Raw genomic sequence first — 25,777 nt, forward strand, 5'->3', positions numbered from 1 at the left:
GCGAATTAAATTGACACAAGGCAGTTTTAACAGGGGGAAAACATACAGATTAAGTTGAGTTAAATATGGCACATGGAAGGCCTAAAGGTCTCATAAAGGAAAAGAAGATCAAAAGAAGTAACAAAATCTGAGGGCTTCTATATTAAGCTGAACCAAAAGAGGCAATTGTGAAAAAGTTACTAAAATATATGGAGAGACCGGAGGAAATGAGTTGTTTTTAGCAAGGTCTGTTTGTATAGAATTCTCTCAGCCTGGACTCCCCATTTTGGTGAGTCCCCATTTTTCTATCCTGGTTTAGAGAGGGTTTCTTTCAGGTGGGGCTTTCATCTCCTGCCTTCAGAAAGAAAAAGGGAAATCAAAACACCAATCTTGCAGAAGTAAAACTATCACTATTTGCAACACACATGGAAAACCCTAAAGACTCCATTAAAAAGTATTAGTACAATAAAGAGGCAGGGTACAACATTGACATACAAAAGTCTGGTGCATTCCTATATGCAGACAATTAACTAAAAGAAAGAAATCAAGAAAACAATCCTATTTATAATCACATAACAAAGAATTAAGTGTCTGTGAGTAAACTTAAAGGAGGTAAAAGACCTATCCACTGAAAGTTATGACATTGTGAAAAGAAATTGAACATGCAGAGAAATGTGAAGGTATTTCAATGTCATTGATTGGAAGCACTAACATTGCTAAAATAGCCATCTTACCCAAACCAATATACAGTTTGAATGCAATTCCTATCACAATTTTGATGGCATTCTTTTTTTTTAATTTAAATATTTTTTTATATAATTCTTACATCTTTTTTCATCTTTGCACAATGTATGCATTTTCATTTTGGTTATATTCCCCATACAATTGCACCTCCCCCTTATTTTGACTCTAGTCCTTCCTTTCCCGCCCCTTGATGGCATTCTTCAAGGAAATATAGCAAACATAACCGAAATTTGTATGGACCTACAAAAGACCCCAAATAGCCAAAACCATTCTGACAAAAAGGAAGACTAGATGTATTATGAGCCTAGACATCAAGCTGTATTACAAGGCAATAGTAATCAAAACAATATGGTATTAGAAGAAAAATGAACACAGAAATCAATGGAATAGAATTGAGAGCACAGAAATAAGCCCACATTTACATGAATAGTTAATTTATGAAAGGAGCACAGGACCTACAATGGAGAGAGGTAAGTCTATTTAGCAAATGATATTGGAAAAACTGGACAACCCTATGCAAAAGAAGGAAGCTATACTACTATCTTACACCATGCACAAAAATTAATTCAAAATAAATTAAAAACCTGATGCAACCTGAAATCATAAAATAAACAGAAGAAAATAGATAAAATACTTCACAACACTGGTTTCAGTGAGTCTTTGAGGACTCCATTATAATGGCAAGGGAAATTAAAGCAAAAATGAACAAATTGAATTTAAATTAAAGCAAAAATGAACATTTTGTTCAAAAATGAACAAAAATTTAAGCAAAAACAGACAATTTCTTCTAATACATTAAATTTAAAAGTGACTAATAGCAAAAACTATCATTAAAACAAAAAGACATACTAGTGAATGGGAGAACGTGTTTACTCATCATATACCCAAAAGAGAGTTAACATCCAAGATCTACAAAGAATTCATACAACTGAACAATGAGAAAACAAATAACCCAATCAAAAAATGAGCAGATGAGCTAAACAGACACTTCTCCAAAGAAGGGCCATCTCCAAACAGACACTTCTCCATACAAACGGCCAAAAGGCATGTGAGAAAAACACTCATCATCACTTATTATTAGGAAGACAAAAGCAAGTCAAATTCATAATGAGATACTACCTCACTCTAGTGAGAATGGCCTAGACAAGAAAACCAGAGACAACAAATGTTGGTGAGGGTAGAGACAAAATGAAACCCAGTCTTCTCTGCAGTTTTGGTGGGAATGCAGTCTTGGTGCAGCCTCTATGGAAAATAATATAGGTATTGCTCAAATGAATGAAAACAGATCTACCACATAATCTAGCAATTCCATTCCTAGATTCTGCATAAAGAATGCAGAAACACTAATTTGGATGGGGTATGTGCACTCATGTGTTCATTGCAGCACATTTATAATAGTCAAGTTATGGAAACAATCTAAGTGCCCCAAATCAGATGAGTAGATCAAGAAGATGTGGTATATATACATATTGGAATACTATGCAGCTATATAAAACATGAACTCTTGCCATTTATAACATGGATGGAACTTGAGGGAACTACACTAAATGAAATAAGTCAGAAGGAGAAAGACAAACACCAGATGATTTCACTCATGTGGAATATAAAGAAACAAAGCAAAGGAACAAGCAAAACTAAAGCCAAAAAACCCCATAAAGTCTGGCTACAGAACCTAGGTTACCAGAGGTGGAGGATGGAAGTTAGAGAGCAAAAGAGGGAGAGGGCCGAATGGAAAATGGTGGAAGATTATTGGTGCTTTGGTGATTGGCAGTGATGTGATCACAAAATTTGAGGAGATGTGGAACTAACCTCTAGAACATAAACAGTGTTGCAAACCAAAATTACCTCAATAAAAGCAATTTAGTTAAAAATATAAATAAGTAAAGTCTATTGCTTAAATAGGAAAAAAAAAAAAAAACCCAAAGCATCTTTCTTGCACCTGCTGCTTTTTAAGTGTCTTTTGCTCAAAATAATCAATATGCCTAAGTGGTATATTTGGGATGACACATTTAGGGGTGGCAGATTCTGTCACCCTTCATATATAACTGTCAAGGGAGAGGTAAAGAAAAACTTCCTGAGTTTGCTGTTTCTTAGGGTGGCAGTTTCTGCTCCCCTACAATGCCACCAAAAAATCAGTATCTTTGCATCTTCCTGTTTGCTCTTACTAATGGATGCTGTGTATCAGATATTTTATGCATTCCAAGCAGGAAGGAGAAAAAGGAAGAAGCAACAGCAGCCAACTTCCACTAAACTCTCATTAGCCAGAAATGAGTCACATGATCAACCTTAGCAACAAGAGGGTCTGGGAACGTAGCCTCTGTGTTAGAATAAGGCAAGCAAAAGAGAACTGGAATGCAGTCTGAGTGAGCTGATCTACCGTATCTGTCACTTTGCTCAGATTTAACATTATAAATGGACAAAAATCTAAATAACTAGCAATGATCTTCTTGGACTTTTTAAAATAGAGTGAAGTCAGTCTATTTATGAAACAGAAGCCAGGTAAAAAAGAATTTGCTGGATTACCTTATACTATTAAGTGGCTACCTATTAAAATTATTGTGCCCTGTGTCTCTAAATTTTACACAAATCAATCAATAGCTCTCTGGATAGGTGGCTATTTGATACATGTTTCAGCTTATAACTACTAATATCTAAAATCAATCAGGGCCTCCCCGGTGGCGCAGCGGTTGAGCGCTGGGTTGCAAAGCTGCCCTCGGCCTCCGCGGCGCCGGTTCGATCCCCGGCTGCTCCCCGGCCACCAGAGGAGGGTCCCACATGGCGCGCGGACCTCTCCTGCCGCCCGCTGCTCCCCTCAGCAGTGTGCTTCGGTCCTTCTGCCTGCTCTGCTCCCCCTCTGGCTCTGGTGAATTCTCTCACCCTCCCGCGCTTCTGACTGTACCCAGTGCTTGTATAAACAAAAAACAAACAAACAAATAAATAAATAAAATTTAAAAAAAAACATGCCTCTATAAAAAAAAATAAAAAAATAAAATAAAATAAAATAAAATCAATCAGACCTGCTCTCCCCCATGGCAAAATCAAATGGCATATAAATAGGGTGGCTTTCTGCCCTAGTTTTCCCAGAACAATAGCTGTTAGTAATCACCTAGTGGAGTTTCTGAAGCATCAATATCCCATCCCACAAGGGGATGGGTAACTTTTGGTGCTTAATTTAAAATCTATATTCTTGGGCCTCCCTGGTGGCAAAGGGGTTCAGCACAGCACTGTGAAGCTATCCTCAGCCTCTGCAGCATGAGGTCAATTCACTGCAGCACGAGTTCAATTCCCGGCCAGCCAGGGAGCTACCCACAGGGCGCAGCAGACCTCTCCTGTCTCTCCGCTGCTCCCCTCAGCAGTGTATTTCAGTCAATCTGCCTGTTCTGCTCCCCACTCTGTCTCTGGTGAATCCTCTTAATCCCCCACACCTCTGCCTATACCCCAGTTCTTGTATGCATAAATAAATAAATCTTTTAAAAAATAAAATGAAAGTGACCACTTGTTAGTATTAATAATTATTAATGAGAATACTGATAAAGAGAAGAGGCAATGATAGGTAAAGCCTAGCATTGCCCGGAGGCCTAGCCCCTAAAACTAAAAGATGGCCCTGATAATATACCTCTGAAGCAGTATAAATATAGGAACTGAAACATGCCAATCTGAGGCACTTTGGAAACCCTCTCCAGATTTGGCATCTGCCACGGGGCCTCTGTCTGGAGAAGCAGCAGCACTCACTGGTCTACCTGTGCCCCATGAGCTAATGAAACGAGAGAGATTCTGGATCCCAAATGGCACTACCTGCACACTGGACTCCCAAATCTCATCTTAGTGGCCTGTCACTACCCCCTTTTACTGCCAACGGAAACTGTGTGCTTAAACCTTATCATGTGTATCCGCGCCAATAAATCTTATTGCCATTAGATGTGACTGATTTAAGTTGTGTGAAACATCTCTGGCCAGGTGGGAATCTGAGATCTGACTTTCCTATTCCAATCTTTTCCTTATTATTCATTTATAGTAGTCTTTCCTCAGGATACTTTGTCTGCAGGATGGGGACTCCTACCACTATAACATGCTACATAGTTAGAAAAGCCAAACTTTAACGAATGAAATCCCATGTTATCAAAATACAAACTACCAAAGAGGTGTTTGCAATATCAACATTGCATTGACTTATGGGTTCCAGTTTGTTATCCAAGAGACCTGTACTCAGGTCTTGATTGTAAAACCAGACCAGGATTTATTTTTCTCAACTGTAACAGATGACTTCTAAATTCCATTTTTATTTTGCTTTTAAAATTTGCTGGGAGCAAGGGGGTAATACTCTCAGGCATACTGGAGAGTTATGAGTCTGCCACAAACACCTTTTGTTCCCTGATCATTTGAGACAAATTGCGGAGATAATGCCCAATTATTCCTGAACATTTCCAGGTATGTCTTACAAACAAGAATATTCTCCATATACCCACAGCACAACCATCAAAATCAGGAAGTTAACATTATGATCACCTCTTCATATTTCACCTGCTCATATTTCACCAATTGTTCCAGAAATGTCTTTTATATCAAAATAAACCATGCCGGGCCTCCCCCGTGGTGCAAGTGGTTAAGCACAGCATTATGAATCTATCAGCAGCCACTGCAGCATGAGTTCAATCCCCAGCAGCCAGGGAGCTGACCCACATGGCGCAGCAGACCTTTCCTGTCTTGTCTGTCCACTGCTCCCCTCAGCAGTGCATTTCAGTAAATCTGCCTGTTCTGCTCCCCACGCTTTCTCTGGTGAAGCCTCTCACCACCCCCCCAACTCTGGCCTACACCCCGGTTCTTATATGCATAAATAAATAGATCTTAAAAAATAAAAAAATAAACCATGTTATCTATTTTTTTTAAAGACTTTTTTTTTTTAGAGGCATGTTTTATTTATTTATTTGTTTGTTTGTTTGTTTTGTTTACACAAGCACTGGGTACAGTCAGAAGCGCGGGAGGGTGACAGAATTCACCAGAGCCAGAGCAGGGAGCAGAGCAGGCAGAAGGACCGAAGTACACTGCTGAGGGGAGCAGCAGGCGGCAGGAGAGGTCTGTGCGCCATGTGGGACCCTCCTCGGTGGCCGGGGAGCAGCCGGGGATCGAACCTGCGCTGCAGAGACTGCGGGCACCTTCGCAACCCAGCGCTCAACCGCTGTGCCACCGGGGAGGCCCCCATGTTATCTATTTTTAAGGACACACTTCAGTGCCATTGATTACACACGCATTGTTGTACAACCATTGCTTCATCTTCAGAATTTTTTTCCAGAATGAAACTCCGTACTCATTAAATAATTATTTCCCACTTCTCCTCTCCCGGCCCCTCACAACCACCATCTACCTGGTCTCTATGAATGTGACTATTCTAGACATCTCATGTAAATAGAATCATACAATATTTGTTATTTTATGATTGTCTTAATTCACTTAGCATAATGTCTTCAAGTTTCATGTGTCAGACTTCCTTTATTCTAGAGTCTTAGTAATATTCCATTGTATGTATATACCGCATTTTTTTTTTAAGATTTATTTGTGCATACAAGAGCTTGGGTACAGGCCAGAGGTGTGTGTGTTGGTGTGGGGGGGTAGGCGGGGCGCGGAGGGTGAGAGGATTCACCAGAGACAGAGTGGGGAACAGAACAGGCAGATTGACCGAGTACACTGCTGAGGGGAGCAGCGGGCGAGTCAGGAGAGGTCTGCTGTGACATGTGGGTTGCTCCCTGGCTGACTGGGGATTCAAACTCATGCTGCAGAGGCTGTGGAGAGCTTCACAGGTTGTGTCTTAACCCCTTGCACCACCAGGAAGACCCAGTGTGCCACACTTTTAATCCATTCATTCATTGAAAAACACTTGACTAGCTTTTACCTTTAAGATATCATGACTAATGCTGCTGTGAATCTTGGTGTACAAATATGTTTAAGTTCCTGCTTTCAATTCTTTGGATCACATAGTGATTCTAAGTTTTATTTTCTGAGAAACTGCCAGAGTGACTATGCTGTTTCGTTCCAATCAGCAGTGCACACAAGTCCCAGTTTCTCTATATCATCACCATCACATGTTATTATGCTATTGGTTTTTTTAGCCATTCTAATAGGTGTGAAGTAGTATCTACTGTGATTTTGACTTGCATTTTGTTACATCTTTTTAATCTCCTTCGATGTGGAATAGTTCCTTACTCTTTCTGAAGTCCATGCAGAAGAAAATTAGACAGACAAAAAGATTTTGCTAGATTTTCCCCGACTGGCCACACCTACCTCTGAGAATGCTGTGGTTATCTGCGATAACAGCTTCTTTCTTGGAACAGGTAAATCCTTTAGGCAGTTAATGAGAAGGTCAAAGACTCTGAGTCTTTTGCATGCAAATGTCCTCAAAACAATCTATATACCAGTATGACTTATTTTGGGATCTGTAATCTTCTGCTCTTCTCAGTACAGAATTAATTTTTTTCTCCTGTTAATCTGCTCCTTATAACAGAAGGTGTCTCAGTCAACAACCCAGAACAGCAGGAAGGAAAATAAGTTTTCTCCCTTATAGCATTTTGAAGCTCTCCTATCAGCTCTGCACTACTTTCACCAATGGACAGATAAAGCAAATAAACCTTTTTCTCATTTAAGAACTTTTCTGGTAATGTTAGGGGAAAGGATGTCCTGAGCTAATTCCATGCAGGCTTTGTGGACCCCACCCCCACTCCAGACCAAAGCCATCAAGACATTGGGAAAGACAAATCCCATCACCAGCAAGGGGAAGGTGCTGGGACCTGAGGGTGGAGTTAAGCAGACAGGTTTGTTATAAAAACCAGACACGTGGGCCTTGAGGTCTCTCACTCTCTCGCTCGCCTCCTGGCTTCACGGCTCCTGGCTCGCGGCCAGCTCTCAGAGTGCCATTTGGGATTCCAGATCCGTGGATCGGTTAGGACGCATTTAAAACTTTGTCTCCCACTTTTCTCCCTGAGCTGTACATTTCCTCATTTCCCCTTCCCTTGTAAATAAACCTTTTGTTAACCTTTTACGTGTGCCTGCCGTAGAGCATTGATTAGTCCTTTTAAGCACGCTGGTGAGGACCCCAGTCAGGCACCCCGTTTTGTATCGGGGCTGCCCTATAACAGTAATTCAAAAACTAAATGTAGTTTTAACTAATGTAGTATTCATTAATCAAAGTTATATGTACATATATAAATAGCATATATTTTTAAAGAATTTAAACTAGGTTAGAGTATGCCAACAGATATAACAATTACTGAAATCTCAGTTATCCAACTCAATAAAAATATGAGGTCTTTCTGTATACTGAAGAGGAAAATGGACTTGTTTAGTAAACACATTGAATTGTCTTTGCTATGAGAGATTTTGAGGAGAGGATAGAGGACCAAGAACATCAAAACCTGGTGATGGAGGACAAGAATAGAAAAACTGGAAAGGAAGCCTCACAAGACTGAAACCTGACTCACACAAGGAGGTGGGGTCTGGGGAATAACAGGACCATTAACCCAGCTGTAGAGGTCGTGACCCTCAGGCACCAGTGTCTATCACAAGGCAGGAGACCCAAGCAGGGTCAGATGCTATAGGGAGTGGAGCACAGGCCTGAGGGTAAAGATACGGAGGTTGGGCCCACCCTGGAATCTCGATCCCTTTCTAGTTCTGCCTGTTACCCAACATCAGCAACAAGCAGCCACTCCACGGAGGAGCGACCCCTCCCAAAGAGAAAAGGACTGTATCAATGCAGTCTCTGCACAGACTCGGGGCAGCACTCCCACCGCCCCCCTGTGACTATGCCTGTGCTTCCTTTCACCAACTCTCTCCTTCTGCAGGGCAGCAGCCTCCTGCCTGCCCGTGACCTGTACCTGCTGGGACTTCACTGACCTCTCCCAGTGGAGGCCGCTCTCCTCAAGGCCACCCACCTGCAACCATGCAGGCCTCTCTTAGCAAAACTGTTAGGGGGAAAGGATGTCCTGAGCTAATCCCATGCAGGCTTTGTGGACCCCACCCCCACTCCAGACCAAAGCCATCAGGACATCGGGAAAGACAAATCCCGTCACCACCAAAGGGAAGGTGGCTGGGACCTGAGGGTGGAGTTAAGCAGCCAGAGTTGGTATAAAAAACAGACACGTGGACCTTGGGGTCTCTCACTCTCTCGCTCGCCTCCTGGCTTCACGGCTCCTGGCTGGCGGCCAGCTCTCAGAGTGCCATTTTGGGATTCCTGATAGGCGGATTGGGTAGGACGCATTTAAAACTTTGTCTCAAGGGGCCTCCCAGGTGGCGCAGCGGTTGAGCGCTGGGTTGCGAAGCTGCCCGCGGCTGCTCCCCGGCCACCAGAGGAGGGTCCCACATGGAGCGCAGACCTCTCCTGCCGCCCGCTGCTCTCCTCAGCAGTGGACTTCGGTCCTTCTGCCTGCTCTGCTCCCCGCTCTGGCTCTGGTGAATTCTCTCACCCTCCCGCGCTTCTGACTGTACCTGTTAGAGGGAAGTGATGTCCTGAGTTAATCCCATACAGGCTTTGTGGACTCCACCCCCACTCCAGACTAAAGCCATCAAGACTCTGGGAAAGACAAATCCCATCACCACCAAGGAGGGTGGCTGGGACCTGAGGGTGGAGTTGGGCAGCCAGGTTGGATATAAAAACCAAACACGTGGGCCTTGGGGGCTCGTTGTCGCTCGCCTCCTGGCTTCATGGCTCCTGGCTGGCGGCCAGCTCTCAGAGCGCCATTTGGGATTCCTGATCGGGGGATCGGGTAGGACTCATTTAAAACTTTGTCTCCCACTTTTCTCCCTGAGCTGTACATTTCCTCATTTGCCCTTCCCTTGTGAATAAACCTTTTATGAACCTTTCGCGTGTGCCTGCAGTAGAGCATTGATAAGTCCTTTAAAGCGCGCGGGTGAGGACCCACAGTCAGGCACCCCGTTTTGTATTGGGTCTGCCCTATAACAAAACCTGTCCCTTTCCCTTTCCCTAATAAACCTGCTCTTTAAATATAACTAACGTCTCTGTCTCATGGAGAAACTTGACTGGGAAACTCGCCGCGGGCCGCTGAAACAGGAGCTCTAGTGAAACTTTCCCAGACTGAACCCAAGGACCCCGCAACTCCACAAAAACGACATCACTAGGATCCAAAAATCCAAACACAGTGAAATAAAAATTAGGAAGTCATCTTTTAAAATATTGCTACATTTGATTTTTAAAAATGGAGTTAAAAAAGTCAACAGAAACATAATTCTTTGGAGGAATTGTAAAGTGAGTGTATTTTGGTAAGTGAGTTTTTTATTTTAATTTTATTAAAATTTATTTTTATTAATTTATTCATACAAGAGCTGGGGTACAGGCCAGAGGTGTGTGGGGTGAGAGGATTCACCAGAGACAGAGCAAAACAGACAGATTGACTGAAATACACTGCTCTGGGAGCAGTGGACAAGACAGGAGGGTTTGTGGGTTTCTTGTGGGTGCCATGTGGGTTTCTCCCTGGCTGGCTGGGAACTGGCACTGCTGAGGCTGCCAACAGCTCGATGGCACTGTGCTCAACCCACTGCACCGCTGGGAAGGCCCCCTGATAATCTTTTCTGACCCCACCTCAGATTCCTGGAAAATTCCATAGCCAGGTTTAGTTGAGATTTATTAATTGTTCCCATCCCCACCTCCAGTGTTGTGTTTGTGAGACCTTCCGTGTCAAATTTTTCTACTTAAGATTCCATCATTAGTGACTTAAAACAACACAGGTGTGTTATGGTACATTCTGGAGGTCACAAGTCTGAAATGGGTCTCACTTGACTGTACTTAAGTCTTCGGCAGAGCTGCGTTCCCTTTGGAGGTTCTAGGGGAAAGCGTGTTTCCTTCCCTTTTCCAGCTTCTAGGTGCTGCCTACCATCCTTGTAACCCCTTCTTCCATCAAAGTCAACAGTAAAGCCTTCTCAAATGTGTGTGACTCTGACCTTTTTTGCCTTCCTCTTCCAAACTTAAAAGGCTGTGACTATAAGTTGGGCTCATCCAGATAATCCAAAAGAAACTCCCTATTTCAATCTCAGCTGATTAATTCCATCTACAACTGTTATAGAGCAGCCCCGATACAAAACGGGGTGCCTGACTGTGGGTCCTCACCCACGCGCTTAAAAGGACTTATCAATGCTCTACTGCAGGCACACGCGAAAGGTTAATAAAGGTTTATTCACAAGGGAAGGGCAAATGAGGAAATGTACAGCTCAGGGAGAAAAGTGGGAGACAAAGTTTTAAATGAGTTTTAAATGAGTCCTACCCGATCCGCCGATCAGGAACCCAAAATGGCGCTCTGAGAGCTGGCTGCAAGCCAGGAGCCGTGAAGCCAGGAGGCGAGCGATAGCGAGCCACCCCAAGGCCCACGTGTTTGGTTTTTATATCCAACCTGGCTGCCCAACTCCACCCTCAGGTCCCAGCCACCCTCCCTTTGGTGGTGACGGGATTTGTCTTTCCCAATGTCTTGATGGTTTTAGTCTGGAGTGGGGGTGGGGTCCACAAAGCCTGCATGGGATTAGCTCAGGACATCATTTCCCCCTAACACAACCTTAATTCCCCCTTGCCAGGCAGTATAACCTATTCAGAGATTCCAGAGTGTCATCCTCTTCAATTTCCCATAATTGCACTATGTTTCTAAATTTTAGCCCATCTCCCATATTTTAACCTATAAGTGCTCTTTCTCATGTTTTTGACATTATCCTGTTTTTATTTCCTGACTGCTGTAGAACGTCCTCTGAATCAGACTCCATCTTGTCTCTAAGTGGCCATGTTGAGATTTCTAAGTCAAAAATAAGCAGCCTGACTTCACTGCTTATGGGTAATGACAAAGCAACATCCACTCACTGCTTTCTCCTTATCAACAATAAGGAAATAAACAGCAAGACCGCTGCTGATTGTTACAAGACCCCAGCTCCAGCTTTCTGCCTGAAGATCCCTGTCAGCCTATCCAAAAATTTCAAACAAGTGACCTGAACTTACTTAGACCACGCCCCTACTTGAAACTTTAAAATTCCCCTGAGGGGGCCTGCCTGGAGGAGCAAAGGGTTAAGACACAGCACTATGAAGCCACTGCAGCACCAGTTCCATCTCCAGCCGGCCAGGGAGCTACCCACATGGTGCAGTAGACCTCTCCTGTCTTACCTGCTGCTCTCCTCAGCCGTGTGTTTTAGGGGATCTGCCTGTTCTGTTCCCCACTCTGTCTCTGGTGAATCCTCTCACCCCCTCCCCCATCTCTGGCCTGCACCTCAGCTCCTGTATGCATAAATAAATCTTTTTTAAACAACAAAATAAAATAAAATTCCCCTGACCCGTAACTGGTGGAACACACACTGCGATTGCTCCTTAATTGTGGATCTTGAACAGATACTTTCTTGATTATATTACAGTCTGATTATTTCTAAATTTACAATGTAATGTTTATTCCTTGGTAATACTATAGTGTTTGCTTTCTTGGTTGTTTTGTCTTTCAGTTTAGTTTGGTTTTTATTCCCTGAATTATCTTGTTTCCTCTAAGTTCCTTCTTTACTCATGATTGTTTTGGCCTCTGTAATGTTGGAGACTTTCCTTAAATGAGCAGTGAGCCAATCACATTTAAGAAGGAGGTCCTTTTCCCCCAATAATACACAGTGTTGTAAACCAATGTTACTTCAGTAAAGGGGGAAAAAAATAAGAAGTAGGCACTTAACTGATGAGAAACTGATCAAAACGGGGAAGTTTTTTTTTTTTAATTTATTTATTTATGCATACAAGAGCTGGGGTACAGGCCAGAGGTGCAGTGGGTTAGAGCATTCACCAGAGACAGAGCAGGAAACAGAACAGGCAGACTGACTGAAATACACTGCTCCGGGGAGCAGTGGGCGAGTCAGGAGAGGTCTGCCGCATCATGTGGGTAGCTCCCTGCCCGGGGATCGAACTCATGCTGCAGTAGCTGTGAATAGCTTCATAGGTTGAGTCTTAACCCCTTGCACCACCAGGGAGAACCAAAACGGAGAAGTTTTTGAATGGTGGGTGTGGTGAGCAGACTCTTAGTGCCCCCCACCTCCTGGTAGTCCTCCCCATGCAGTGAAGATGTAACCTTTCCCAAAGAGATGTCTGGCTTTTGCCTCCAACCCCTGGGAGGCTATCTCTAAGCCCTTGGAATGTTCTACCTGATAACAGCCACTTGTTTACCTGGGGGCCTTGGGCCATGCCAGGCAATCTATGCAAACAATGTGATTTATGGTGAGGGCTTTGCATTGACTATGCAATGTCAACTAAAGCTCCAGAGGGGCTGGAGACTAAGATGAGCCATGCGGGCAGTCAACCATGTCTACATGACCAATCCCCAATAAAAATTCTGGATTCCAGGTTTGCATGAGTGTGCACGGCTGGTGCTGCTCCAAGTGTATTGTGTTTTGTTACTATTACTGTGAGAACCAAGCACTATCATTACAACCCTACTGGGAGAAAATCAACTGGATGCTCTACACTTAGACTCTCCAGGACTCTACCTATGTGCCTCTTTTCTTGGGTGATTTTAATTGTATCCTTTAAATATAGTCAACTGTAACCATCACTATAACAGCTCTCAGTGGGCTTTGTGAATCATTTTAGCAAATTATCAAACCTATAGTGGTCTTGGGGTCCCTCAAATTTGCAGTTGGTGTTGGAAATAAGGATCATCTTGGGGCTCCCAAAATTTGCAAAGTCTTTTGCGCAATCCTCTCCTTGAGAGTAGGCTGGACTTATTGACTCATTTCTAACAAAGCAAATATGACTTAAGTAGTGGGATATCACTGCTGCGATTCATTTATAAATAGACTGAAGGGGGTGGGGGCCGGGAGGGGAGGGATTGGGGTCAGAATGGGTCATGTGCAGTTGTATGGGGGAATATAAAAATAAAATTTATTATTTAAAAAAATAAAATAAAATAGAGGCATGTTTTATTTAAAAAATATATATATATAAATAGACTGAAGCCTCCATTTTGGTGTTTCTTGCATTGATTACTCAAGATGATAGCTGTCGTGGACTGAGCCAGCCCTGTGGAGAGGCTCCGGTGGCAGGTACCAGCAACTACGCAATGCAGTGGATCCTCTGTTGAATCTTCAGATGAGGCTGCAGCTCTGATGGATAGTTTGACAACAAACTCATGAGGGGCCTTTAGCCAGAGACACCCAGGTAAGCCCCACCCTGATCCTTGATCCATAGAAACTGAGCTAATAAATGTTTTGTGTTTTAAGTCACAGAGTTTTGGAGTAATTTCTTATGCACCGTCCCAGAACATAAGGTGATCAGAGGACTCTCTGCAGAGTATTCACAAATGTTTTCATCTGATTTTGGTGGAGTTTGGGGGTAGAAGGGGCAGGGACCATTATAATTCTTTGTAAAAGAACTCTCAAATTTCCAGAAAGCATGTCTTACTGGCTGAGTTCAGGGGCCAATAGAGCTGGAGAAGGGATCAAAATTTCACTTATTCCCTCCACTTTTAGCCCCAGGCAAAGCCGTGAGCTATGATGTGTCTAGTATTCTAGAACAACTTCATGTCATTTATCTGGAGTGATTGTTGCCTGGCAATGCCCAGGTGGAGAAGGGTTCTGATGGGTCTAGCCACTCTATATAAATTTTTAAACATTACTTATTTTCAGCCTATGTCCTTATTCTCACTTTTTAAAGTAACTAGTACCATTCACAAAAATTAACTCCAGAAGGGTTATGGACCTACTATGAAAGATAAAACTCTAGAGCTTTTCAGAGACAATATAGAAGAATATTTTCATGACCTCACGACAAAAAAGTTCTTAATCTAGTTATAAAAAGCATCAATTATAAAGGGGGAAAATATAAATTTGTCTGCATTAAAATATATGAAATTTTGTGCCTCCCTGGTGGCGCAGTGGGTTGAGCACTGCACTGTGAAGCTCTGTCCATAGCCTCTGTGGCGCCAGTTTGTTTCCAGGCCAGGGAGATTCCCACATGGCGCAGCAGACCTCTCCTGTCTCACCCGCTGCTCCCCTCAGCAGTGTATTTCAGTCAGTCTGCCTGTTCTGCTCCCCGCTCTGTCTCTGGTGAATCCTCTTACCCTCCGCAGCTCTGGCCTGTACCTGTTTTTGTATGCATAAAATAAATAAATCTTTAAAAATAAATAAATAAATGAAATTTTGTTTACCCCAAACACCGTGAGACGAAGCACAGTTACAATACATGTAACAAAAGGTTCATAACCTAACTATATAAAGATATCTGAAAAATCAATAAGAATAAAAATGCAACTCACTGGAAAAAATGGACAAAAAGCCCCTAAGAGGCCATTCACAAGTGATGATACTTAATAAGCATACAAAGAACTGCTTAATATTGCTGGTATTTAGTGAGAAGCAAGTGAAAACCCAAATGAAGTACTGGAGAACATCACCCACTGGATACAGTGCAAACATCCATCAGCAGAAGCATGGGTAAGCAAATTGTCACTTTTAGAGAATAGGATGGTCTCCCTCGAAGAACTAAATGAACAAACTAAAGATACAGGAAACATAATGGATAAATATGAAACACATTTTTAAATAAGGAAAGCAAGATATATACATATCTAGAATATAACATACAATAGAATTCTATAAAAAGCATGGTTCCATTTATATAAAGTCCAAAAAAATTAGGCAAAACTAGGTATATAAATATAGATTTTAAAACTACATATACATATATATGAAAGCTTCTAATTATGACAAAATCAGGATGATCTATCCTAATCTTAGGGGAAAGATTGTGATCAGAAAGGAAGGATAGCAATGTTACATTTCCTGATTTGGATAGTGCTTAAGAAGCATGTGGTTTTTAGGGCCTCCTTGGTGGTGCAAGAGGTTAAGATGCAACCTATGAAGCAATCCGCATCCACTGCAGCACAAGTTCGATCCCCTGCCAGGGAGCTACCCACATGACAAAGCAGACCTCTCCTGACTCACCTGCTGCTCCCCTCAGCAGTGTATTTCAGTCAATCTGCCTGTTTTGTTCCCCACTCTGTCTCTGGTTAGTCCTCTCACCCCCCTCACCTCTGGCCTGTACCCCGGTTCTTGTATGCATAAATAATTCTTAAAAAAAAAAAAGCAGCATGTGGTATATAATGATGAATATGTAATTTTATGTGATATTCTGAATGTATGTTCTATTTAGTAATTAAGGTTTTTGGGGGGAGTCTTCTCTGTATTTTGTTGTTATTGCTACTATAGTTCCATTATTTAAAATGTGTTATTTTTCATCTTTTACAATTACACCTTCATGTAATATCTTTTCCCTCTCTTTCTGCAATATGTATTAATTCTCCACCATGTGCATTATATCCTCTTTCTCCTGTCTTACCAGCTTCTCTTCCTCCTTCCAATTTCATTCAGTAACATTATCAGACTCAGGACTTACTTTTTGGTCATTAAATTGCTTATCCTTTTGTTAGGGGAAAGGATGTCCTGAGATAATCTCATACAGGCTTTGTGGACTCCACCCCCACTCCAGACTAAAGCCATCAGGACATTGGGAAAGACAAATCCCATCACCACCAAGGGGAGGGTGGCTGGGACCTGAGGGTGGAGTTGGGCAGCCAGGTTGGATACAAAAACCAAACATGTGGGCCTTGCTCTCTCTCTGGCTCGCGATCGCTCGCCTCCTGGCTTCACCGCTCCTGGCTGGCGGCCAGCTCTCAGAGCGCCATTTTGGGATTCCTGATCGGCGGATCGGGTAGAACTCATTTAAAACTTTGTCTCCCACTTTTCTCCCTGAGCTGTACATTTCCTCATTTCCCTTTCCCTTGTGAATAAACCTTTTATTAACCTTTCACGTGTGCCTGCAGTAGAGCATTGATAAGTCCTTTTAAGCGCGCGGGTGAGGACCCACAGTCAGGCACCCCGTTTTGTATCGGGGTTGCTCTATAACAGTTTTTCTACTTGCTTTGTCATCTTTAAATGGTCCCATTTGATTCTGAGCTATTACAGGTGAGAATTTCAAAACTTCTTTCGCTTCCCAGTGTTCTGTCCCTTCTCCCATTTTTGGTAATTGTTCTCTTCTTACATTGTCAGAGCATGTAACATTCTGTCACCATCTTTCTCACCTTTATTTTTTATCCCTACCTTTTTTTTTTTAAAGATTTATTTATGCATACAAGAATTGGGGTATAGGCCAGAGGCTGCGTGTGGTGGTGAGAGGATTCACCAGAGAGAATGGGGAGCAGAACAGGCAGATCTACTGAAATACACTGCTGAGGGGAGTAGCGGGCGAGACAGGAGTCTGCTGTGCCCTATGTGGGTCAACTCCCTGGGGGGGATCGAACACAGGATGTAGCAGTGACAGCACTGAGACTTAACCCATAGGCCACCAGGGAGGCCCAGATCATGAGATTTTCACTGTGACTTGAGAACAAGGTCAGGTAATGAGTTGGTAGATGAGACTTAAAAGATAACTTGTGCTAGATTTAGAAATAATAGCATAAATTGAAAAGCAGATATTGTCTATACACTTTACATGTATTCATTCATGTATTTCTTACAACCTTATCAGATAGGTATGATTAGTGTGTATTTTTTTTCACATGTAAAAAAAAACACAAAGAATAAATACACTTGCCTGAAGTCACTGTAAGTGAAAATCAAAACTTACTCTTCAACACTTACTGTCTGCTTCTCTCTAAAAAGCTTTGTAGGGCCTCCCCGGTGGCGCAGCGGTTGAGCGCTGGGTTGCGAAGCTGCCCGCGGCCTCTGCGGCGCCGGTTCGATCCCCGCTGCTCCCCAGCCACCAGAGGAGGGTCCTACATGGCGCGCAGACCTCTCCTGCCGCCCGCTGCTCCCCTCAGCAGTGTACTTCAGCCCTTCTGCCTGCTCTGCTCCCCGCTCTGGCTCTGGTGAATTCTCTCACCCTCCCGCGCTTCTGACTGTACCCAGGGCATGTATAAACAAAACAAACAAATATAATAAATAAATAAATAAAAACATGCCTCTATAAAAAAAAAAATAAAATAAAATAAAAAGCTTTGTATACCATTGTAAGAAGTGTAGCTTTTCTCTTTTTTTTTAGATTTATTTATTTATTTATTTATACAAGCACTGGGTACAGTCAGAAGCATGGAGGGTAAGAGAATTCACCAGAGCCAGACGGGATAGCAGAACAGGCAGATTGACTGTAGCGCACTGCTGAGGGGAGCAGCAGGCAGCAGGAGAGGCGTGCGCGCCATGTGGGACCTCTGGGGATCGAACTGGAGTTATAGAGGCTGCGGGAAGCTTCACAACCCAGCGCTCAAAACCACTGCGCCACCGGGGAGGCCCAGAAGTGTAGCTTTTCATTATAGATAGCAAAGAGCCAATGAAGATGTTTTAAAGGAGTGACCTTGTTAGGGGAATTTCACAAGGGTGGCAGGGAGGTGGGGGGAGTTTACTTTGGTAGGTCTTTGACAGTAAACTAGTAGGAAATAGAGGAGTTAGAAGAAGAACAGGGAAGAGGCTAGTCCTATTCTTCAGAGATGAGTAGGACTTGAGTTCATGACAAATGGCAGTGGCTACAGAGGTCAGAATAAATGTGACATTTCCAGAGAAAATAAATAGGATTTGATGGTCAGTTGGATGTGAGGATTCAACTGATGTCAAGGCCAACAAGTAGAATCTGAATGTCTTGTAGAACATGCAAGCGGAGCTAGCTTTCTGGTGAGGGCTGGGTGGAGAACACAGCTCCTGATACAGATCAGTGAGTCATCCAGGTTATTGGGGGTAACTGAAGCCTCCGGGCGATGGGTAGCCGAGGTCAAAGAAGGCAGCCAAGCATAGGGAACACCAGCATGTAACCAGAAGGCAAAAGAGGAGTCTATATAAATACAGATAAAGACCAGTCAAACGGGTAGGAAGATAATGAGCAGAAAATGTAGAGAGCAATAAATACCATAAAGAGATACAAAGTAACGTGGGAATTCAGAGAAGAGGTTATAACTTAATCTTTCTTAATCTCTGCTAAATCATCTGTAAAATTAGGTTTGGACCATGTGGCCCCTGAAGTTTCCCTTGTCTCTAAACCTCTGAATCCCTTGCATGTCTATTTTGGCTCCTCTAGCAAGGTAGATACAAGGGAAGATAACCAGGCACAGCCTGACTCTGGGGGAGCTTTTAATCTACTGGGAGCCTAGCCTACACACGTGCACACACCCCACTGAGGAAGATACTCATAATTAGGGATGAGTTTTGTGGCATAGCCTGTGGGCGGCAAATTTGGAGAAGTGCAGAGTATGATAATGTATCTAGAAGTTAAATGGAGGGAGGGAGTGTGGAAGGGCGGGTTTAGATAAAGAAGAGGAAATGTGGGGGCAGAAACAAAGGTGTGTGTCCACTTATTTGGCTGAACCTGAGGCTCTCAGTTGTGAAATCTTGGGAACTGAGGTTTCAGGTAAGTAGGGGAAGGCCAGATCACGGTGGTTCTTATAAATCAGAAAATGGGGCTTAGAAAATGGGGCTTAGAATGGAAGTGTAACAGAGTGGTCCCCAGGGAAAGAGGAGGTTCCAGGTTCCCTGTCCCACCCAAGGAAGGGTAGGGCTGAGCAGAAAGAAGCAAGAGAAAGTAGAGAGGACACAAGGAGAGTGAAGGAAGATGAACAGCAAGAAGGCGCCTGGAGGAGGCACATGGAGAGAGAGACGTGTTGAGAAGCTGTGCTTGCTTCTCGGCCTTGGGCCCGTACCAGGGGCTTGGAGGACCTGGAAGGAATCGCTTGAAACTTGTAATGAGACCTGTGGGAAGCTGACAATGGCGGCCTTCATCTTGACCGAAGTTTTGATTTTGCTCTTTTCTTTCCAGACTTGCCTGGCTCCTTCTGCTCCTTTCTTAAGGGTCCCCACCAGAAGGTGCCTTGGACTTGTGGCAGGCTTTTGGGCCTCAGCTGCCCTGCTTTGGGCCAACCCTGTTTAGCTGGGCATTTACCCATGAGGGATGGGTGTTTTGTGTGAAAACAATTATATCTATTGTTTCCTCTCTTTTGTCTTTGTTGCACACTAATTGTATTTAAAGTTCCTATCCAGGGCCTCCCCTGGTGGCACAGCAGTTGAGCGCTGGGTTGCGAGGCTGCCCGCAGCCTCTGCAGCGCCAGTTCAATCCCCGGCCACCAGCGAGGGTCCCACACAAAAATAAATAAATAAAAAATAAAATAAAGTTCCTGTCCACTAAAGGTCTGATGCACTAGAGTCTGTTTTGCCTTGATGAGGTGGATGGTAGAACCCATTTGGAGCGGGCAGGTTTGGGGGTCACCCTACACTGTAACAGAAGCAGGAGGGTTGTGCTATATTTAAGGAACAGGGTGCAGGCAGTTGACTTGCAAGATAAACTTAAAATTTTTGCTACTTTTACTACACAAAATGTTTATCGCCATTATACTTCTTTTCACGGCCAATTTCACTCTGATGCACATGCAGTGGGTGCTGCCTGGATCACCCCCGCCCCAGTTTAGAAAAGCTCAAAAGTGTGATCTCTGTTCCAGAGATCCCTGCAGGGGTTGACTGAGACTTTGCTGCAGCTGCATCACAGTTCAGCTTCCCCAGCCCAATTCTTCCTTCACTCCGCTGTGTTGATCCCAAGAACACTCCAGAGAAAACTTCCTGCATGCCCTCTAGGGTCAAACAAGAATGCTCCCAGATCACTGCTCTCCTTTGCACCATGAACAAAGCTCAGAAATGTGCTCTCCTTTGGTTTAAGAGCATCATGAACAAAGCTGGTGGTCTAGGGGTTAAGTCTCAGCACTACCACCACTTTGGCAAGCTATCACCGGCCAATGCCTCCTGAGTTCAATCCCTGGCCAGGGAGCTACCCACATGGCGCAGCAGACCGCTCCTGTCTCTGCGCTGCTCCCCTCAGCAGTGTATTTCAGTTAGTCTGCCTGTTCTGTTCCCCACTCTGTCACTGGTGAATCCTCTCACCACCCCCCCCACCTCTGGCCTACAACCCAGTTGTTCTATGCAAAAATAAATAAAATCTTAAAAAAAAGAAATGAGAAGCTTGGAATAAAAACAGGCAATAAAATATGTTACTTTAAATTGATGGTAAAGTGGTTAGCACTGTTGGCATTGTTGCATCATAGTGCCTGCAAAATACGTTGCTCTAAGGGAGAAATGGGTGGGAAATGTTGCTTCATTTTTTTTTGTCCTTATGAAGTCTTATTTTTCCAAATGTCCTTTCCTCAACAAGATTAGTAGTGTAGTTTAGAAACAAATGGCATTTAGTACTCACTGAAATTATCAAGTTTTAAACCCCAATGGGCTTGTGCTGCAGTCTTCATCAAACATATAGATTCTGTAAAGGGAGACATACACTGAAAATGCTGGGTCTGCAACTGGCATCTTGCTAAAGAATAAATTATATCCTGTGCTATAATTATGTATTCAGCAATAATGAATACTAGGAGAAAATAGCAAAGTAGTAATTATACCAATTATAATTGATTAGTTGGTATTAACATAAAATGATGTGCTCATCTTATTATATTCTCTTATGCTATAAGAAAGCTCTGATGTGTTAAGATATCTGATTCTTCCTTAAAATCTACTTTTATAAATGACTGAATTCAGTGAATTTGGAAGGAGACTGGGAATTTATGTTATCACTCATGATGAAATTGTATTCAATATGCTACCATTTCATTGTTTTGTGCTACTGTGAATTCTAATTTTCTGTTTTATTTTTTCCACGCTATTGGAATGCATCTATGCATTTTAAAAAATAGAACAAAATACTCCAAAAGAACTGTAATAATTGGAATACATCAATATCCACTATTATTTACTTTACATTAAAAATTGAGACTAAAGGGCCAAGGTAATTGCTATTCTATATAAAGTAGAGCTCTGTGTCTTAGCAGGTTTCCACAGTGTGAATTTGACAGTTTAGTTGTCAGGCTGATAATTTTTTATTCTGGTTAGTTGGCTGCCTGTAGATTTTTTTTTGAAAGTGAAGGTTAAATTTATACTGGGAAAAATAACCAAAGAGACTTCAATATGTAAAACATCAGAGTAAATGAACTATCTCCATTTTCACAACGCCAGGAAGGACAGTCAGGTATGAATTGCTGCTTGAGTGACAAATTTAACTTTTTAATGACCTCGTGCCCTCTATGGTCAGACAAGAGTACTGCAGGAATGAAGCAGTTCCTCTTTTAAAAGTTGGGGAGCATAGCACTGTTTACAATAGCTAAGCTTTGGAAACAACCCCAATGCCCAAAAAATAGATGACTGGATCAAGAAGATGTGGTCCATATACACCATGGACTATTACTCAGCATTCAAAAAAGATAAACACATGCCATTTGCAGCAACATGGATGGCGCTGGAAGGGATCATGCTCAGCGAAATAAGCCAGAAAGAAAAAGAAAAATACCGGATGGTCTCACTCATAGCAGGAATCTAGAAAACTTAAATAAGGGACCAGGAAAATGAATAACTATAAGAAAGTGAAAATCAAAATCAACAAACAACTATGAACCAGAGACACTCTATGGGGGGTAGGGGCAGGAGGGGAGGGATTGGGGTCCAAAAGGGGTTGCAATTGTATGGGAATATAAAAATAAAATTTATTATTAAAAAATAATCAAAAAAAAAAGTTGGGAGCATAACAGAATGTAGCTCTGGGCCTCCCTGGTGGCACAGCGGTTGAGCGCTGGGTTGTGAGGCTGCCCACAGCCTCTGCAGCGCCAGTTTGATCCCTGGCCACTGGCGAGGGTCCCACCAAAAAAAAAAAAAAAAAAAGAAAGAAAAGAAAAAAAACCTTAGGGAAAAATACAAGACATAAAATAAGGCAAAAGATGTTTGTGGCTATGTAGATTTCCTGAAGGCCAGTTTTAGTGAGAGGTTAAGATTTAATTATAATTATAAAAACAAAAACCTAATGTAAATCATCATCAACAGATTTCAACTATGAAAGCTATTTCTAAGCTGTACATCTTTCTTTTGAAAGGAACTGATTGTGTAGGACAGAGGAGGAAGGCAACACTGAAGATGAAATTGAGCTTTTTGTTGTTCTGAATTATGTAAGCTTAAACACCACACCCAAATTATTTCACCAAAAAAATCTTAAAATCTAGAGAAAAAGGGCCTCCCTTGGTGGTGCAGGCGGTTGAGCGCCGTGCTGTGAAGCTGTTCGCAGCCTCTGCAGCGCCGGGTTCGATCCCGGTTGGCTGGCGAGAATCCCACATGGCATGGCAGAGCTCTCCTGTCTGTCCCGCTGCTCCCCTCAGCAGTGTATTCATCAGTCTGCCTGTTCTGTTCCCCACTCTGTCTCTGGTGAATCCTCTCACCCTCCCGCGAATCTGGCCTGTACCCTGGTTCTTGTATAAATAAATAAATTAATTTTAAAAAATCTAGAGAAAAAATTTATATTAGGTATTAACATCTGTCCTCACTTGTATTAAAGCGTTTCTTTTTCACTTACTCAAATATAATGGGGAATTTGGAGTACCTTCCATTTCATTTCTAGGTTCTGAAGAGTGAGATTGTATATTCACATGAACAAACATCAGTCATAACAAAATGTAGAATCCATTCTAAAGGCATTTCTATCTGTAGCAATTATACAAAAATTGCTATTACTAGTACACTTTCAATACTGTTCAGTTGGTTTAATATCTTGTAACAAATTTTTTTATGATGGTGCAAAATTAACTTTGAGAAAAAAGTTTAACTGATAAGGACTAAAAACCTTGCAGTGGTTTTTATGATGCAGTAGAATCTCATTTTAATGAACATGAATTGCTATGTTGTATCCAAATCTCATTAAAATGGAAATTTACTGATAAGACTATTCAATCTTTTTTTCCCCCAAAAGGGCAAGTTTATTTTTTATTTTATTTTATTTATTTATTTATTTAATTTTTTAAGATTTGTTTTTATTTATTTATACATGCACTGGGTACAGTCAGAAGCGCGGGAGGGTGAGAGAATTCACCAGAGCCAGAGCGGGGAGCAGAGCAGGCAGAGGGACCGAAGTACACTGCTGAGGGGAGCAGCGGGCGGCAGGAGAGGTCTGCGCGCCATGTGGGACCCTCCTCCAGTGGCTGGGGAGCAGCCGGGGATCGAACCGGCGCTGCAGAGGCTGCAGGCAGCTTCGCAACCCTGCACTCAACCGCTGCGCCACTGGGGAGGCCCTTATTTTTTATTTTAAATATTTATTTTTATTTATTTATGCATCCAAGAACTAGAGGTAGGCCAGAGGTGTGGGAGTCCAGGGAGGGGAGTGAGAGGATTCACCAGAGACAGAGTGGGGAGCAGAACAGCAGACTGACTGAAATACACTGCTGAGGGAGCAGCAGGTAAGTCAGGAGAGGTCTGCTGCGCCATGTGTGTCATCTCCCTGGCCAGGATCGAACTCATGCCATAGTGGCTGGCAATAGCTTGAAAGCACCGAGACTTTAACTCCTTTGCCACCAGGGAGGCCCCAGGGCAGGTTTATTATAAAAAGATAGAGAATAGTAAAGGACACTTGCACAGACAGACGTGGATAGAAGAGCTGCCCCCCAAAGGGACAGGTTTGTTAAAAGAGATGCCTGCAGAGTCCCAGGCAGCAGCCTTGGAAGAGGAGCTGCCTCTGCTGCTTTGCAAAGGGAGAAGACTGGTGACGAGAAGCACCTGCATCGTCACGGGGGCAGGAAAGCTGCTGCCACTGTTCAATCATTTAAGTAAGACAATTACCAAGCACATTGCTCACATCCTACCAGCATGGTAGACTTCCCTTGTCTCTATGTCTTCCTTCTAATGTTAGCTTGACAGTAATTTATGGTGTGGTGTTAGGTAAGTCGTCTCTGTCCAGGTGTGAGATCTCTGTGGAAATGAGGCCTGACTTGCAAGTTGCCTATATCACTTGGGTTCCTATCTCACTGACCACAACCTAGTTCCAAGCATAGGTGCATGATTGCATGGGAAACCAGAAACGTGGTTTTCCGTGGAACTCAGCTCAGTCTTCTGTGATCGCTGAAGGGGAGGACGTCTCCTAGAGGGACAACCAGTAGTCCTGTTGCAGCAAGTCACCAAGACAGTAAGAGCTGCGCTCACCCTTCCCCTCTCAAAAGACTTCAGTAAGAATCTAATCAGGGCCTCCCTGGTGGCGCGGTGGTTGAGAGCTGGGCTGCGAGGCTGCCAGCAGCCTCTGCAGCGCTGTTCGATCCCCAGCCACCTGCCGACGAGGGTCCCACATGGCACGCAGGCCTCTCCTGCCACCTGCTGCTCCCCTCAGCAGTGTATTTCGTCGGTCTGCCTGTTCTGTTCCCTACTCTGGCTCTGGTGAATCCTCTCACCCTCCCTCGCTTCTGACTGTGCCCAGTGCTTGCATAAATAAATAAATAATAAATCTTTAAAAAAAAATCTAACAAACTGACACTGACATTATAGGGGTAAACTTGAATCTGTATATTTTAAATATGTACATCTAATATAATACATTTAAAAGTAGTTTAAAACTTCAGATCATGACCTACTGTTAATAGTAAGAAATTACTTATTCCTCCTCCTCTCAATTACTATAGAACGATTAGGAGCTATTGACTGCCTTGAGTATTTCTTAGCCAAACTATAGTAGGAGACCAGTAAAAAAAAAAAAAATTCCTAATTTTTCCACTACTAAAATGATGTGATGGTCAATAGTCTACTATTTTTTCTCTAAAAAGAAAACATCCTGGGGAGTAGGCCAGTGAATTGCTTATCACATTGGGGCAGCTAAATCAGAGGGTTATCTCGACCTAAGGAAGTTCTAGAGCGTAATAATTATCTGCTCAGCTTCCTTCTCTCCTTCTGCTGGTAGCACCATTGTACTCTGGGCAACTATTGCTCAGTCCACTCACCTGCCAGCTGCAGCACTTTACCACCATCAAGAGGTACGTGATTCAGGCCTGGCCAATCAGCACCCCAATCCCTGGCCATACCTCTGAGTCCAAAGACGTACATGGAATCCAGACAGGTCAACTGGATCTCTTTTGTGCAATTCAATACATTGATGTTCTTGCTTTCCTCTGAGGTTGCTGAAGGGGGTGATGCAGGTCTGGACTTCCAGTGGCTTTGGCTTCTATGATGCCAGGGAAGTTAC

This window comes from Talpa occidentalis, unplaced genomic scaffold, assembly GCF_014898055.3.
Source record: "Talpa occidentalis isolate TD23 unplaced genomic scaffold, MPIMG_talOcc4v2.1 talOcc4.9, whole genome shotgun sequence".
Taxonomy (NCBI): domain Eukaryota; kingdom Metazoa; phylum Chordata; class Mammalia; order Eulipotyphla; family Talpidae; genus Talpa; species Talpa occidentalis.